This window comes from Hyperolius riggenbachi, chromosome 2, assembly GCF_040937935.1.
Source record: "Hyperolius riggenbachi isolate aHypRig1 chromosome 2, aHypRig1.pri, whole genome shotgun sequence".
NCBI lineage: Eukaryota > Metazoa > Chordata > Amphibia > Anura > Hyperoliidae > Hyperolius > Hyperolius riggenbachi.
In genome coordinates this window covers 383,387,212-383,400,582 of record NC_090647.1, presented here as the reverse complement: position 1 = coordinate 383,400,582, position 13,371 = coordinate 383,387,212, and the positions used below count along the sequence as shown (strand labels likewise).

General features: G+C 45.6%; 1 protein-coding gene across 1 annotated transcript in view; it reads left to right on the top strand.

Annotated features, from left to right (window-relative positions):
* Positions 1 to 13,371, top strand: part of HSD11B1 (hydroxysteroid 11-beta dehydrogenase 1) — a 636,303-nt gene that overhangs the window by 36,068 nt on the left and 586,864 nt on the right. The gene's annotated exons all lie outside the window — the stretch shown is intronic.

Sequence of the window (13,371 nt, the reverse complement as noted above, 5' to 3'; positions counted from 1 at the left end):
GTTAACAAACCCCACAAATGACCCCATTTTGGAAAGAATACATGCTAAGGTATTCCATGAGGGCCATGGTGAGTTCATAGAAAATTTTATTTTTTGTCACAAGTTAGCGGAAAATGACATTTTGTGAAAAAAAAAAAAAAACAATTTCTGCTAACTTGTGACAAAAAATAAAATATTCTATGAACTCACCATGCACCTTACGGAATACTTTGGGGTGTCCTCTTTCCAAAATGGCATCATTCGTGGTGTCTGTCCTGGCATTTTAGGGTCTCTGCAATCATTACATGTATGGCCAGTATTAGGAGTTTCTGCTATACTCCTTATATTGGGCATAAGGGTAATGCACTCTGGGCTGAAAGGAAAAATGAACGTCAAACAATCAATCAATCGAGGGGCGGTGCCAGGCATGAAACTGTGAGGACGTGTCTTCCCGGAGCTCCGGGCTGAGAGCTGTCTTTTTGCCTATAATGAAGAAGCATTCTGAAACTAATCCTCTCCCTGATACCACCACACAGCACGGGGGAACAAACGAGGAACAAGACAGAACCAGACCTCAGTCGTAAATACTGTCACTAACTCCGTGGCGAAGTACTTCACAGGCCCAACCACACGCTCTAATCCTGACAAGATCAAGATGACAGACCAAGCTGGCCCAGCGGCAGCCCCTGGCAATTTATCATCCTCTCCCTCGGCTAAAAGTCTAGAGGACATCTGGGAATTTTTACGAAGCCTCCCAACAAAGGAAGACTTAGATAAACAGACTGACCTCATTTTGACCACCACGAGGTCTGAAGCTGCTGCTCTGCGTGAAGAGGTTACTGGCCTGACAGACAGGGTCTCAGGAGCAGAAGCAAATATCTCTCAGCTACAACGAGATGTACAGCTCCTTAAAGAAGCATCCATTAAACAAACTGCCCTGAATAACTTTTACAGATCCAGCCTAGAAGACCTACAAAATAGGAATCGCCGCAATAACGTCCACATTCGCGGCCTGCCAGAAACCACACGCAATGAGGATCTTCCAGCTACTGTACAGGCTATATTTGATAAAGTCCTCGATCAGATCCATTCACCTCCGATCCGACTGGATCGGGTTCATCGTGCTCTACGCGCCATGCCTCAGGGTGACTCCCCGCCCAGAGATGTTATATGCAGAGTCCACCATTTTCCTATTAAAGAAGCTATTATGGCAGCCGCTAGGCGTCACGGTACTATTGACTTTGATGGAGCCCAGATCACACTCTACCAGGACTTGGCACCCTTCACTTTAGCCCAAAGAAAAGCACTTCGGCCACTTCTTCAAGCTTTACAGGATGAGGGAGCGACTTACCGCTGGGGCTTCCCCTTCAATCTTCAAGCAAAGATTGGTTCCCGCTCAGCCATTTTACGCACTCCTGCTGATGTCCCTACCTTTTGCTCATCCTTAGAGATCGAACAAGTACCTCTTCCTCTATGGGACCCTGACCGACTGCTGATTAACCCACCGCAGAAAAAGAAACCGGCAAGAGAAGTTCAGCGTGACTCATCCTCGTGAGTTGTCTTAAGTGTTTCTTCAGCCCTTTTTCTTTTTTCTTTTTTCTGAAGAACTATTCTCACGAGTGACCTATCAACACTCTTATTTTTACTTCCGTTTTTTTTTTTTTTTTTGAAACTAGGCACTTAGTGGACCTAAGACTCACATTTTTTCCTCTTGTTTTGGTTTTTTGTTTTTTCTTGTTTTTTCTTCTGGTGTTCTGGACTTACTTACTTCGATAGCTGATATACCACCTGTTCCATGCATTAATTTGTTTTACCCAGTTCGAAACGTATGACCTTTACAGAGTGGCTGGTCTGTTTTCTACCTTTAATGGTTATATTGCATGTGCATCATGATATAGGTTCTTATCTCAATGGGCACTTTTATGTTTCGCAACCCCTGTGACATACACGGCTGTATTTCCACTGAGAGTTTAATCCTGTCCCTATAGACACATCATTATGGCGGTTTAATCAATACCCGCTCCCGTATATTTTCCTTTTATTCCCCCGCCATCCCTTCCCCCGTGCATATCTTAAGACTATACAAATGTCAATCAGTTTATCAGTTTTCCAGCTTCTCATGGGCTCATAGCCATTTATATAGATGTGTATGCCCGGGGCTCCGAGATACTCCTTGTGTGTGGAATGTCCCTTCGTAACCCACCCATTATGGCCTTACAGGCTATTTCAAATGTTTTAGATCTATGTTGCACAATTTTTAGTTTGTTAATATTATGCTATGGGATATGGATTTTTCCTTTCCCATTACTCTTTTTCTCTTCTTTCTCCTATGTTCTTCCTCTCCTGTCTCTTTCTTGTTTTCTAAAGATCTATGCCGGGCCAACCCTGACCTCACCCTTAGCACGCTATTCACATCCTCATGTTCCTTAAAACTCAAACCCTGAATACGAAGGGACTTAACCTCCCTGAAAAACGTAGAGCCCTCTTACGCCAACTTCATAAACAACGTGTGCACATTGTGTTCCTGCAGGAAACGCACTTCAAAGGCAATACTGCCCCCAAACTTACTGATAAGTATTACACTCAGACCTTCTTCAGTAACTCGCCTGACACAAAAACCAAAGGTGTAGCAATATTACTGTCCAAGGATTTCGATTTTCGTTTCTTGCAGGAACACAAGGACAACTCCGGCCGCTTCCTTTTTATAAAAGGTACTTATTTATCCCGAACTTTTACACTTGGCACTTATTATGCCCCTAATAGTGGGCAACCGGCTTTTTTGGTCAGGGCCCTCGATGCCCTTGATAGCTTCGCAGAGGGAAGCTGTAACGATCCGCTCAGCTGCCTGTGCTAGCAGGCAGCCTTTTGACCATTATTCAGGTCTGCATGCTGCAGGACTCTGGAAAGAACAGCTTTTGTCAGTTTTGCAGCTTGTGCTTGCTGAGGAATTTGCATACGTTGTCATGCAAATTGCCTGGCCACATTCATTGGAGGCGTGTACTATAAGTACTATGTGTGTCCCACAATGCTTCGCTGCTCATAGAGGTTTGTTCCTGCTGGACTCACCTGGAGTGTCAGCCACTGCTATCTTAGTATAGTTAATTCTTTGGGAGTGCTCCTTGCATTCCTAGTTAGTGCAGTCAGTTTGTGTATAATTTGTACTGCCTATTCTGTCCTGTCTTGTCTGTCGCGATTGCGCTGTCACCAGCGGCGGTTGATAGCGAATCGCTCTGTCTTGTTTGGATCGCACTAGCCTCTAGCGGTAGCGGCTGTGGATCCTTCTGATCTAGTTCCTGGAGTGTAAGCTGGAGCAGCGGTTGCTACCAGCTACCTCATCTGATCTGTCTTGTTTAGATCGCACTAGCCGCTAGCGTTAGCGGCTGTGGATCTTTCTGATCTGTGTTCCTGCTTGGATCACACTTGCTCTGGCGGAAGAGCGGTGGATCCTTTCTGCCTAGTTCCTGTTTCTCGTTTGTCTGTCTTGTCTGATACGGGCGCTTGCTGTAGGCTCGATGAGGTAACCGTTAAGCAAGCGTTCACGTTCTTTGTTTCGTGTTTGTCTGTTGATGGTTAGTTAGGCGTGCTTGTCTCTATTGTGCTTATCACGTGGAGACCGCGCATAACCGCGTGCACTGTTGCGAATGAGTGCGGTGTTCGCGGTTAGCTAGCGTTTATTATTTTCCGTATCGTCTCATTGTATGATTTGCTGTGCCTTTGCTATCCTCGTATTCTGTTCTGATCTGCCTTGTGTCACTTCTGGCAATCGCCGTTCTTGGCGGTTGCGTTTCTGTTTCGCACCTGCTGTTGTGTGTGCGCGGTCGCGAGGTGGCGACTAGATTGGCGCACACACATACAACCTGTCCCTTTGCTCGTTCTCATTCGCAATCGCTTCTCTTGCGATTGCGTTCTGCGCTTCGTGCAATTCCTGTCTGGCATTTGTGAAGGTGCAGGGGATTGGTTCCTCTGCGCTCCCCAGCGCCCTCTGCCAACAGGAATTTCCCTCTACTGGTGCTTGCACCAAAAGCTGGGTTCTAGTATCTTGACACGCTTGTGGAGGACCTCCGCAGTGTCAGCGCACATCTTTGTGCGCTGAACACGGAGATATCCCACAATCGTTACAGAAGCTTAATTCTGGGAGGCGATGTTAACATGATCCTGGACCCATCTGTGGACTGCTCTACAGGTAAGAGCTCCCTGACCAACAGAGCAATTGCTAAGTGTAGGAGGGAATTGGTTCAGCGCCAATTAGTCGATATCTGGAGGATCCAGCACCCATCCGGGCGCGATTATACTTTTTCTCCAACGTACACAATTCCTATACGCGTATTGATCATATTTTTATCTCTCAAAATCTACTCTCTGAACAAATTTCCTCAGAGATTGGCAATATGACGCTATCTGACCATTCTCCGGTTACACTGGAATTGGGTGTTCGCCCTAAAACTCACCTCCCTAGACAATGGCGTTTGAACATTTCCCTTCTGCAAGATAAGGACTTTAAACACTCCATTTCCAACGCCCTTCAGGAGTATTTTTTAACAAATACTACTGAAGAAGTCCCGCTTTCTTCAATTTGGGAAGCACACAAATGCACCATTTGAGGGAAAATGATACAAGAGGCGAGCTTCAGACACAAAAAAAGACAGGGAGACATTCTTCATAGTTTAAACACTATTAGAGTACTGGAGTCGTGTCACAAGAAAACCTTATCATGTGCTGATTTGCAAAATCTGCAATTGGAAAGGGAAAAACTGAAAACCTCTCTCTTCCACAGGGAGAAACACTTGGCTCTTAAGTGCAAACGCTCATATTATGAGTTTGGCAACAAGTGCAGTAGAATGCTAGCTAGGGCCCTCCGGGAAACCTATGCTCACACTAGTGTGGCACATATCCAAGACCGTTCGGGAATTAAAAAATATAGATCTGAATCAATCGCCAAGGTTTTCAGGGATTATTACCATTCCCTTTACAACTTACCATCTAACAACTCTGATCCTCCTAACCAGGCAAGGTCTCATGCCATAAACACTTATCTACAAGCTGCTGGCCTGCCCAAATTGACTGAACAAATCGTTAGTGATCTAGAATCCCCTATAACTGACTTTGAACTTAGACAGGCAATAAATGTGTTAATGGTGTTGTCTCCGCCTCTTTCCCTATTGCCAATGGTACAAGGCAAGGCTGTCCCCTTTCCCCTTTAATATTTGCCTTATCATTAGAACCCTTCCTACGCACTATCCGCAAGAATGTGAATATCAGAGGCCCCCAACTAACCTCTTCAGAGCACAAGGTGGCGGCCTATGCGGATGATCTGCTATTTTACCTGATAGAACCCCACACTTCCCTCCCCTCTTTGGAACTGGAATTAAAATCATACCAATACATTTCTAATTTTAAAATAAATCCAGACAAATGCCAAGCTATGGGGGTATCCATGCCAACTAATTTAAGTTCCCAGATCAAAAATAACTTTCCTTATAAAGGGCCACCACAAGCTATTACATACCTTGGCATATGTATTCCCTCTTCACTAAATGATTTGTACAGACTCAATTTTGTCCCTTTGACCCAAACTCTAACTTCCGATCTACAGCGTTGGGACAAACCTTGCTTTTCCTGGTTAGGAAGGATCAACATTATAAAAATGAACATTTTACCAAGAATACTATACCTTTACCAAACCATACCAATAGTCTTGCCAGCGGAACACTTTAAGGCTTTACGGAAGCGGTTTGCACGGTTCATCTGGAAACGCAAGCCCCCACGCATCCGTTGCACTGCACTTGTTCTGCCCAAAGATTCTGGTGGTTTAGCTGTACCGGACATGGGAAAATATCACTCCGCAGCATCCTTGACTCGCCTAGTTGACTGGTACAGGAACTCCAATCAGAAAAGATGGGTACAACTGGAGCAAGATCTTGTTGGCACGGAGCTTTGTGTTTATCCTTGGTCCTCTTTTAAAATACAAAATGAATATCTCTCTGTGAACTCCACCTTTAATGCTCTCTTTAGGGTCCGCCATCTCCCAGATTTATCTCCTTGGCCTTCCCCTATGGTGCCCTTACTAAACAACCCATTATTCCCCCCAGGCTGTTCTTCTCAAAGCTATGCCTGCTGGAGAATGGGTGACATAATTAGATGCCGTGACTTCATACAAAATAAAGCTTGGATCCCACTCTCACAGATACGTGACTCACGTTCCTGTCCATTTTTGGACGAATGGAGTCACATGCAATTTGTCCACTTTCTCAGTTCTCTGGGAAATAGGGAGCAACTTTCTAGACCACTCTCTACTTTTGAGAATTTATGTTTATCTAAGGGCACCATTAAAAAAACGCTTTCCCAGTTATATCAACTTCTGCTCTCAGATACCACCTGGTCGCTAGAACTCAAATCTAAATGGGAATCAGAACTTAACTGTGTATTTTCTGATGAGCGTTGGCAGAAGATACTCACGCTAAATCAATCTGCCTCAATGTCCTCTCGGATCAAAGAGTCCAATTATAAAATCTTGTCGAGGTGGTACCTGACTCCGAGCAGATTAAATAAAATCTTCCCTAATACTAGCTCTCAATGTTGGCGATGTGACAATGCAGTAGGTTCATTAACCCATATATTCTGGGACTGCGCAGCTATAAAACCATTTTGGCAATCGGTCCAGAAATACATTAAAATTTTAACAGACGGAGATCCGATTGAAGATCCCTCATACTACTTGCTCCATAATACCCCAAAACCCTTTAAAAAATTCAAGCGCTCTCTTTCTCGCCATTTGATCCAAGCTGCAAGAGTCCTTATTGCTCGCCACTGGAAATCACAATCTGTGCCTTCAATAAGGGAATGGATCAATGAGATAAAGTTTGTCTATCAGATGGAGTCTTTGACCCACACCTTACACGATAGGGACGAGGCCTCTCACATACATGGATTCACTGGGATATGTTTCTAGAATCAGAAGAATACCTACAAATTCCCCAGGATACATAAATATTTTACATTTTCCCCTTCGTAATGGGGTGATTCCACATTTTTCCTCATAAACTTGAGTTTTTTACTAGATCATGTGAGGTCTATTTGGGTTCGGCCCGGCGCGGATCTTACTATAAATCTTTCCTTCTTTATTTCACTCTAATGGGTTCTCTGGATCTGGTCTTCTATTTCTCTCCTTTCCTCTGGTTTTCTTTCCTTCCCCCTCTTTCTTTCTTTCTTTCCCCTTACCCCTCTTCATATACTCCGTTTAATAGTGGTAACACTACAGTTTTACTCTTTAAGTGTTAATAGTGGGGGAAGAGATAGGTCCCTGGGCTTAGGATTTTAACTGTTGTGCACAATAGTTTGGAATGTTATATCTGACCTGTGGCTAGGAATGCCCCTCCCCACTAAGTGCTATTGTTATCTGTATTTATTTTGTTCAAGACTGTGATGAACCACTTGTTGTTGTTTTGTTTAAAATGCTTTTTCTTCTTCAAAATAAAATAAAGAATCTTTAAAAAAAAACAATCAATCAATGTGGATGAAAAAATATCTGCCCAAAAAATTTGAAAAAAAAAAAGAGGGGAAGGCGTCTGCCAGGACATAGGAGCTGCCGCCCCCAAAATCCAAACCCACCAGCTCGTATGCCCTGGCAAACCCGATTTATCCATTCACACCGATCGATGTGGATGAACAAATCATTGCCAGAGTTCTTTTTTGATACAAAGTGCTTGCCAAAGCATATGAAACCCCAACACCGCTCCTCGGCCCATATGCCTCGGCAAACGTATCTTTTTGACTGCGGAGGAGAACTCTCGTCCTGCTGCATTGCATGCACTGATTTTGTGTAACCTGACAGAAGCACAATGCTTCTGTCAGGATGCACCATCAGTGCTGCAGCTGATTGGTTGGTCGGTCGGTCTGGATAGAAAAAAGAGAGGAGAAAAAAGACAAAACAAAAAGGAGGGGAAGGTTTCCGTCTGGACATAGGAGCTGCCGCCCCAAAAATCCAAACCCACCAGCTCGTATGCCCAGGCAAACCTGATTTATTCATCCACATCGATCGATGTGGATGAACAAATCATTGCTTGAGTTCTTTTTTGATACAAAGTGCTTGCCAAAGCATATGAACCCCAACACCGCTCCTCGGCCCATATGCCTCGGCAAACGTATCTTTTTGACTGCGGAGGAGAAATCTCGTCCTGCAGCGCTGCATGCACCGACTTGTGTGTAATCTGACAGACGCACAATGCCTCTGTCAGGATGAACCATCAGTGCTGCAGCTGGTCGGTCGGTCTGGATAGAAAAAAGAGAGAAGAAAAACGAAAAAACAAAAAGGAGGGGAAGGTGTCCGCCTGGACATAGGAGCTGCCGTCCCAAAAATTTAAACCCACCAGCTCGTATGCCCAGGCAAACCTGATTTATTCATCCACATCGATCGATGTGAATGGAGAAATCATTGCTTGAGTTCTTTTTCGATACAAAGTGTTTGCCAAAGCATATGAACTCCAACACCGCTCCTCAGCTCATACGCCTCTGCAAACGTATCTTTTTTACTGCGGAGGAGAAGTCTCGTCCTGCAGCGCTGCATGCACCAATTTTGTGTAACCTGACAGACGCGCAATGTTCTGTCAGGATGCACCATCAGTGCTGCAGCTGGTTAGTTGTTCGCTCGGTCCACCTGGAAGGTTAATGGATGGAAAAAGAGAAAAAAAAATACAAAAAAACCCAAAAAACAAGCAAGCAGCAAAGCAATTACTTCATTAACATTAATAAACTTTGAACTTTTTTAATCAAAACCTTAACATTGCGAACCAAACATTAACTTTTTTGCTTACTTGTTGTTTTTTGTTTTGTTTTTTTTAACTTACCTCCCGAGGACAAACCTCTCCTCCCCCATGGGACAATGTGCGAAGTGCAAATCGCACAGAGTTGTGGTGAAGTACATTCCGCATTTTGTCCCAAGTGAAAGGAGTTGATTCTGGCAGCCCTGTGTATTAGGGTCTCTGGAAACCCGATGTTTGGTTTCACACTGCATATTGACATATCTGGTGGGTCGAGCCCGCCGCACCGTATCATCCAAAACAGACCTTCAGGGAATACCACAAGAGTAGCATTCGGCCTAGTAATGAACTGCGTCGCCATAGACTAACATGACTTCCGGGCCGATCGAAATTGCCGCAGAAGCCACGCAGTAACGTAGGCATGCACTAGCGTTAAGTCAAGCACTTCCGGCGTAGGGGGGGGGGACCGCAAAGTCTGACTTTCGCTATGCATTTTGCCCTAACGCATCGCAGCAGTGTGAAATAGCACTGAGAGACCTTTGTGTGCTTACCGCTGTGTCTGTAGTTCCCTACTCTCTAATAGTGTATCTGCTCGTGGTACCTCTCAAAACACGCCCCTAGGCATAGGCCAGGCTGGTCAGGGCAGCAGGGACAATAAACAGTGGTGTCACGCCTTGTTCCAGCCCTGCTGCAGACACGACAATGTTTTCTTTGGATTCGGTGACCTGGGGTACTAAGAATCGGATAGGCGTAATGCCTTCCATGCAGCCGGCTAGTTGCATCTTGGGGTTGGGCCCGGACACCTCCTGGATACAGGAGTTCCATAGTGATCTGTCTCTGAAATTGAAGAAACGATCCAGTTCTTCCAGCCTTACTGTAGAGAACAAAGCTGTTGTAAACTGCCAATTGGTTAGAGTCTCTGTCCATCACCAACTCCCATATGCGTACAAAAATACGTAAGACGCATACGTCAGCCCCGTCATGCGGATGTGTAAGGGTACATGCGTATAAATGGACGCATGTGTTGTGTTGCTTAAGGACAATAGTACGCATATCAGCATTACCTCAGTCCCATAAACTCACGTACTATAAATATATATGTACGCATAAGATTAGGAAAGAAAGAACATTGCCTACATATTAATAAATAGAAAATCTATGTTTATAAAAGATTATAGTACGTGAGTTTATGGGACTGAGGTAATGCTGATATGCGTACTATTGTCCTTAAGCAACACAACACATGCGTCCATTTATACGCATGTACCCTTACACATCCGCATGACGGGGCTGACTTATGCGTCTTACGTATTTTTGTACGCATATGGGTACGGAATCCCGCCTCTGCCGCCACCTGATTGGCCAAGCCTTTGAACTGGCCGAGGACGGCCACTGACCAATCAGAAAGCAGTATTCACGGAGACATAGCGTTCTCCTGGCAAGTTAACGTTTATGTGGACTTAAGGGGTTGAATAAGGAAAGATCCCACAAGCATATGTTTACTACTAGATGGATATGAATTTTCAAGTCCCTAATTCTTCGGTGAAGGCATGTATTTTAATGCATGGGATTTATATGAATGACAGTCATTGGTGGAGTTGGTGATGGACAGAGACTCTAACCAATGACATGGCGGATTGGAGGGGGTGGCGCCCCTGGAATGAACCCGGGGGAGTGTTTGCATGTCCCCACCCCCCCTGGGAGAGTATAAAAGAAGCCAAGCTCTGCCATTATCGTTTGGCTGCTATCATGCTATGAGCTTATATGCTATGTCTCTAAACTTGTTATTTTAAAATGTAAACTTTGCACCTTATCACTTTGGCACTTATCTTTAGCACTTTATCCCTTGAAAAAGCTCTGTTAATGGAGTGAAACATGTCGGGTTATTTTGTGGGGGGTGTGTAATTTTTATGTTTAACTAAGTGATGCTAGAGGACCTAGGAGAGAAAAATCTCTCCTCTATCTACTTAGCATAGACCGCATAGGTCCAGCATCATTGTTGCAAGATTTTTTGAGCAACCAGATAGCCAATAACTTCTGATTTTTTTATATATTTTATTAAAAGTTAAGTTTTATAGATTCACTAAACAGGATTACTTGTAGTGTTTGTAGTACGGGCCCGTCTACTTGGTGGCTGCAACTGGGGTGTTACTGCATGTACCACCGAACCAGTTTCAACTTCCATGCTGGTGCTCGCCACTTCACCAGGGTGTACGGAAGTACTGGTTCTAGGTCCAGGAGATGCTGTGCTGCTGGTGCCTGCCCCATCATGAAATCTCAGACCAGCACGAGCACCACTCTGCTGCCCTTGAGGCTGATCCAGCGCCACCTGCGGTCCAACGACATGGGGTGTGGTACGCCTGGCTCTAGCCGGGACCTCAACCTCATCATCGCTATCGGTCAGTGAGCCACTGCTCATTTCAGGTTCAAACTCTGACCCAGATGATTCGTCGAATGGTTCGTCCCAATAGTCCTCATCCGACTGGGCCATGTACCTGAACCCCTCATCATCGGAATACCCCTTTCTTGCTATGGTGGACTGCTAAATTTAGGGGGTATTCCTCTGAGACTACCCAGGAAAAAGAGCACCTACCTAGCGAAAGGGAGTGTTTGAGAGGTAGAAAGCTGTGATCACTGAGTTTTGATTAAAAAAAAAATCAAAACTGATGTTTACAGTGCACAGCTAGTGTACAGTGGTTTTTGCAGTGATCAGAAAAAAAAAATTCTGTCACTGCGGTGGGGTGGGCTGAACGCAAGTGCAGGCGAACGATCAGACTTGATCGGGCAAACACTGCATTTTTTAGTGGATCCTAGTGACCCTAATAGATCTGACTGCGATCAGTAATGATCACTTACAGATACTATAGTAACAATGTTGATTAGCGACAGTGATGACACTAATTAGTGACTGTGGTGCAGTGGGCTGAGCACTAACTGACACTAACAAAGGGGCCTAGCTAACTGGCCTAACTGCTAACACTAGTGATACTAAAAAAGTGACAGTTTTCACTGATCACTGTTTTTAGATCACTAGGATAGTGACAGGGGGGTGGTGGCGAGTGGGGAATCAGAGGCAATCAGAAATAATCACAGGACAATCAAAGCCAATCACAGGGCAATCGCGGGACAATCAAAGCCAATCACTGGACAATCAAAGCCAATCACAGCCAATCACAAGGCAATCACAGCCCAATCACAGGGCAATCACGGGACAATCACAGGCCAATCACGGGACAATCACAGGCCAATCACGGGACAATCACAGGCCAATCACGGGACAATCACAGCCGATCACGGAACAATCAAAGCCGATCACGGGACAATCAAATACAATACGGGACAATCAAATACAATTACAGCACAATCAAATACAGTTACAGCACAATCAAATACAATTACAGCACAATCAAATACAATGCACTGGGAAGGTGATTGGGGGGGGGGAGGTCTGAGGGCGATCTGAAGGTGAGGGAGGTTGATTAGGTGCCCGCACGGGCAAATTGGGTCCTGATCTGATGTGTGGCAGACACAGGGGGGTGACCGATGGGAGATCAGTGAGTGATTACAGGGGAGAATAAATGTAAACAATGCACTGGGGAGGTTATCAGGAGGGGGGTCTGAGGGCAATCTGAGGGTCTGGGTGGGTGATCAGGTGCCCCCAAGGGACAGTTTAGGGTCTGCTCTGATGGGTGGTGGTGACAAGGGGTGATAGACAGGTGACAGACAGGTGATCAGTGGGCGATCAGAGGGTAAGGCAGATGTATACAAGTGTATACAGTATACAGGGGGGGGGGGTCTGGGGGGATCTGAGGGTAGGAAGGGCTGATCAAGGGACCCTAGGGGGCAGTTAGGGACCTAATCTAAATTATAGCGTCGGCAGATAGTGGCAGGGGGTGATTGATGGGTTTATTAGGGGGTGCTTGGGTGCAAACTTGGGTCTGCTGGGGTGGTCAGGGGGGGTTCTGAGGGCTGGGGTGGGCGATCGGGGGGGATCTGTGGGTGTACAAACGTTTTCTGCTGCTCCTGCACAGGGCTGCCTGCTCCTCGGACGATCCGTGCGAATACGAGTGCAGAGGAGGAGGAGGCAGCCTGTATGATACACTTTGTCATGTCAACAAATTGTATTATACATTCCTATTGGCCCAGATCGGATTTTCTAACCCCACCGGCGCTGCTAATTGGCCAGCGGGGTATCGGGCCAGGTGGGCGGGGCTTGATGCTGGCGCACGTCATAAGTGACACGATCGCTCCCCGGAAAAGCCTTAAGGACCCGCCGCCGACAGGCGTATTGCGGTCCTTAAGGCGTCCACTTTGCCGCCGCCCATGGGCTGTGGGCGGTCGGCAAGTGGTTAAGTTACGGGAGAGGGACACGCTGGCTGAAATTTGTGCCGCAATCCAAAAACAAAGTAAGTATATTGTGTGGTATGTGTTTTAAAATGCAGATATCCTAGGATATATGTATATAAATCTTCTTAAAGGGACAGTCCATATTTGTGTATTTTAATGTTGTGGTCAGTGTCGGGTGCTCAGCAATAGGGGGTGTAGAGGTAGTGTCCGCCTCAGGGCCCTCGGCCCAGAAGGGCCCCAAGGGGCCCCACCATCAACCTGAGTATTAGCTCTCTATTGCTCCTATACT